This window comes from Babylonia areolata, chromosome 6 (assembly GCF_041734735.1).
Source record: "Babylonia areolata isolate BAREFJ2019XMU chromosome 6, ASM4173473v1, whole genome shotgun sequence".
NCBI lineage: Eukaryota > Metazoa > Mollusca > Gastropoda > Neogastropoda > Buccinidae > Babylonia > Babylonia areolata.
Window position 1 is genome coordinate 5,677,581 of NC_134881.1, and position 5,000 is coordinate 5,682,580.

General features: G+C 43.7%; 1 long non-coding RNA gene across 1 annotated transcript in view; it reads left to right on the forward strand.

The window, feature by feature from the left end:
- Positions 1-5,000, forward strand: part of LOC143282693 (uncharacterized) — an 86,653-nt gene that overhangs the window by 31,482 nt on the left and 50,171 nt on the right. The gene's annotated exons all lie outside the window — the stretch shown is intronic.

Genomic DNA, 5,000 nt, shown 5'->3' on the forward strand with positions numbered 1-5,000 from the left:
GGGAGAGAGAGACAGACAGACAGACAGACAGACAGATGTGCGGCCGATTGTGTGCTTACGCGTGCCTGTGCGTGTGGTGTGGAGGAGAGGCGGGAGCTGCCTGCCATTCCATGGGTACGGAATATAAACCACACTTGACCAACAAAACCACTGAGATGTAAACAACACGAGTAGAGTTATCCGTAAGTCCGGGAATACCAGGAAATGTAGCCGTGCTCTGGAATTTCTGGCGCGGCGTCGAGAATAGCAGACTCTCTCTCTCACTGACACATCACTTTGTGCAGTGTAAAGAACAGTAAGCCGAACCTTTATAACAGCCATGATTTTTCTCTTTAACTGATTTTGTCTTGTCTTCCTCATTATCGAAATGTGTGTGTGTGTGTGTGTGTGTGTGTGTGTGTGTGTGTGTGTGTGTGTTCTCTCTCTCTCTCTCTCTTTGTGTGTGTGTGTGTGTGTGTGTGTGTGTGTGTGTTCTCTCTCCCTCTCTCTTTGTGTGTGTGTGTGTGTGTGTGTGTGTGTGTGTGTGTGTGTGTGTGTGTGTGTGTGTGTGTGTGTGTGTGTGTATGTGTGTGTGTTCTCTCTCTCTCTCTCTCTCTTTGTGTGTGTGTGTGTGTGTTCTTTCTCTCTCTCTCTTTGTGTGTGTGTGTGTGTGTGTGTGTGTGTGTGTTCTCTCTCTCTCCCTCTCTCTTTGTGTGTGTGTGTGTGTGTGTGTGTGTGTGTGTGTGTGTACGTGCATTCATGTAACCCATGACATAGTGCTCACGGCAACAACGACGTTGTGTTCATGCTTCCAGTACTGCTTATATACCACACCCACTTATTTTCGAAGCTACCCCTGCCCCTCCACACACACACACACACACGAGCGTACACACACACACACACACACACGCGCGCGCGCGCACACACACACACACACGCGCGCGCGCGCACACACACACACACACACAGAGACACACACACGCTAGGTATTGCTTTCTATAGTCATTGGTAGTGTTTTATATGGACTTTTTACAGCTTGGTTTTATTTCACATCGACTGTTTTATTTATTTATTTATTTATTTATTATTATTTTTTACAGCTTTGAATTGTTTTTTTTATGAACATTTACAGCTTGACATTGTTTTCTTGGGGCTGTATGGCATCTTGGTATGGTATTCTATGAACTTTGTATGGCTTAGTATTGTTTTATATGGACGTTTTTTTTACAGTTTGTTTGATACTATGTTATGTGGGGGAGGAAGGTGGCAGAATGGTTAAGACGCTCAGCTGCCAATACAGAGAGTCCGTGAGGGTGTGGGTTCGAATCCCGCTCTCGCCCTTTCTCCCAAGTTTGACTGGAAAATCAAACTGAGCGTCTAGTCTTTCGGATGAGACGATAAACCGAGGTCCCGTGTGCAGCACGCACTTGGCGCACTGAAAAAGAACCCATGGCAACGAGAGTGTTGTCCTCTGGCGAAATTACGTAAAATGAAATCCACTTTCATAGGTACACAAATATGTAAGCATGCACTCAAGGCCTGACTAAGCGCGTTGGGTTATGCTGCTGGTCAGACATCTGCTCAACAGATGTGGTGTAGCGTGTATGGATTTGTCCGAACGCAGTGACGCCTCCTTGAGAAAGTGAAACTGAAACTGAAACTATGTGGAAAATGGATAATGTGTGCGTGGGTGCGTGCGTACGGATGCAGTGTGTGTGTGTGTGTGTGTGTGTGTGTGTGTGTGTGTGTGTGTGTGTGTGTGTGTGTGTGTGTGTGTGTGTGTGATTGTTTTGTTATATATATATATACATGTTGTATGCCTAAATTCCACTATTCTGCATGTAACCTGTATGTATCACTGACTTTACCACACACCTGATCCTGATCCTGAAAGTTTTCAAAAACAAACACCCAACTGGGTGTTGAGGCAGACCGACAGACGGAGACAGGACAGAACAGGAATCGGTGAATAGGAATGGTTAGAGGGGATATGAGAGAGAGAGAGAGAGGTGGGGAGAGAGAGAGGGGGAGAGAGTGGCAGAGAGAAAAGGAGAGAGAGGGAGGGAGAGGAAGATAGAGAGAGAGAGAGAGGGAGAGGAAGAGAGAGAGAGAGAAGGAGAGAGGGGAAGAGAGCGAGAGAGAGAAAGAGAGAGGGAGAGGAAGATAGAGAGAGGGAGAGAGAAGGAGAGGAAGAGAGAGAGAGGGGCAGAGAGAAAGGGAGAGAGGGAGGGAGAGAGAGATAGAGGGAGAGAGAGAGGGGGAGAGAGAGGGGAAGAGAAAGAGAGGGAGAGAGGGGAAGAGAGCGAGAGAGAAAGAGAGGGAGAGAGAGGGGCAGAGAGAAAGGGAGAGAGAGGGAGGGAGAGAGAGATAGAGGGAGAGAGAGAGGGGGAGGGAGAGGGGAAGAGAAAGAGAGGGAGAGAGGGGAAGAGAGCGAGAGAGAGAGAAAGAGAGAGGGAGAGAGAGGGGCAGAGAGAAAGGGAGAGAGAGAGAGGGAGAGAGAGAAAGGGAGAGGGAGGGAGGGAGAGGAAGATAGAGAGAGAGAGAGAGAGGGAGAGGAAGAGAGAGAAAGGGAGAGGAAGAGAGAGAGGGAAGGAGAGAGAGGGGCAGAGACAAATGGAGAGAGAGGGAGGAAGAGAAAGAGAGAGAGAGAGAGAGGGTGAGGAAAATAGAGAGAGAAAGAGAGAGGGAGCGAGAGAGGGAGAGAGGAAGTCAGAGAGAGAAAGGCACACAGAGAGAGAGAGAGAGAGAGAGAAGGAGAGAGAGAGAGAAGGAGAGAGAGGGAGAGAGAGAGAGAAAGGGTAGGAAAGAATGAAACAGGGAAGGAGAAGGATGAAGGTTAAGTGTGTGGGTGTGGCGGGGAAGGAGAGATAGTTGGGTGTTGGGTGGGGGTCGGTGGGATGAAGCTGGGTTTTCCACAGCTGTAGGAGATCTTGTCAAATTCTGGGTTTGATTATAAAAGCTCCCCTAAGAGGTAAATCGGTCAGCAGGGTCGCTGTGTAAGCGGCATCCCTTGTTTAGCGGAACGGTTAGAAACTGTATAAACATCCACATAAACATACATGCACGCACGCGTACGTGCGCGCATGCACTCACACACACACACACACACATATGCATTGATATGTTGATACACACACAAACAGTCAGACAAACACACACACACACACACGCACGCAAGCACGCACGCACGTACACACGCACGCATGCATGACTCATAGGCGCGCTCACATGCAGAAACGCATTTGCAGATGCGCATGCAAACACACCGGCACATCTCACACACGCACGCGCGCGCATACATACATACACACACACACGCACACACACACATATATGCATACAGACACACCACGCCACTGCACCCGCCCGTACGCGTTCACACACACACACACACACACACAAAATATGTGCGTGACGTCCAGTGTCAGCCTGAGTGATGATGGAGCCACATGTACATACATATACGCTAGACACGTATGTACGTATCAAGAGTATCCTACACACCAATAAAATCAGTCACAAGGCGTTTCTTTTTCTTCCTTTCTTTCCTTTTTATACACGTTGTTAGTGTGTTGTTTTATTATGTATGTGTGTTGTTCTTCAAATAGTAAAGAGTGATAACTCTCTCCATATACACGTTGTTAGTGTGTTGTTCTGTTATGTATGTATGTTGTTCTTCAAATAGTAAAGAGTGGTAACTCTCTCCATATACACGTTGTTAGTGTGTTGTTTTATTATGTATGTGTGTTGTTCTTCAAATAGTAAAGAGTGATAACTCTCTCCATATACACGTTGTTAGTGTGTTGTTTGTTTTATTCTGTATGTGTGTTGTTCTTCAAATAGTAAAGAGTGGTAACTCTCTCCATATACACGTTGTTAATGTGTTGTTTTATTTTGTATGTGTGTTGTTCTTCAAATAGTAAAGAGTGGTAACTCTCTCCATATACACGTTGTTAGTGTGTTGTTTTATTCTGTATGTATGTTGTTCTTCAAATAGTAAAGAGTGGTAACTCTCTCCATATACACGTTGTTAGTGTGTTGTTTTATTCTGTATGTATGTTGTTCTTCAAATAGTAAAGAGTGGTAACTCTCTCCATATACACGTTGTTAGTGTGTTGTTTTATTCTGTATGTATGTTGTTCTTCAAATAGTAAACAGTGGTAACTCTCTCCATATACACGTTGTTAGTGTGTTGTTTTATTCTGTATGTATGTTGTTCTTCAAATAGTAAAGAGTGGTAACTCTCTCCATATACATGTTGTTAGTGTGTTGTTTGTTTTATTCTGTATGTATGTTGTTCTTCAAATAGTAAAGAGTGGTAACTCTCTCCATATACACGTTGTTAGTGTGTTGTGTGTTTTATTCTGTATGTGTGTTGCTCTTCAAATAGTAAAGAGTGTAACTCTCTCCATATGCATGTTGTTAGTGTGTTGTTTTATTCTGTATGTATGTTGTTCTTCAAATAGTAAAGAGTGGTAACTCTCTCCATATACACGTTGTTAGTGTGTTGTTTTATTCTGTATGTGTGTTGTTCTTCAAATAGTAAAGAGTGGTAACTCTCTCCATATACACGTTGTTAGTGTGTTGTTTTATTCTGTATGTATGTTGTTCTTCAAATAGTAAAGAGTGGTAACTCTCTCCATATACACGTTGTTAATGTGTTGTTTTATTCTGTATGTATGTTGTTCTTCAAATAATAAAGAGTGGTAACTCTCTCCATATACACGTTGTTAGTGTGTTGTTTTATTTTGAATGTGTGTTGTTCTTCAAATAGTAAAGAGTGGTAACTCTCTCCATATACACGTTGTTAGTGTGTTGTTTTATTTTGAATGTGTGTTGTTCTTCAAATAGTAAAGAGTGGTAACTCTCTCCATATACACGTTGTTAGTGTGTTGTTTGTTTTATTCTGTATGTATGTTGTTCTTCAAATAGTAAAGAGTGTAACTCTCTCCATATACACGTTGTTAGTGTGTTGTTTGTTTTATTCTGTATGTGTGTTGTTCTTCAAATAGTAAAGA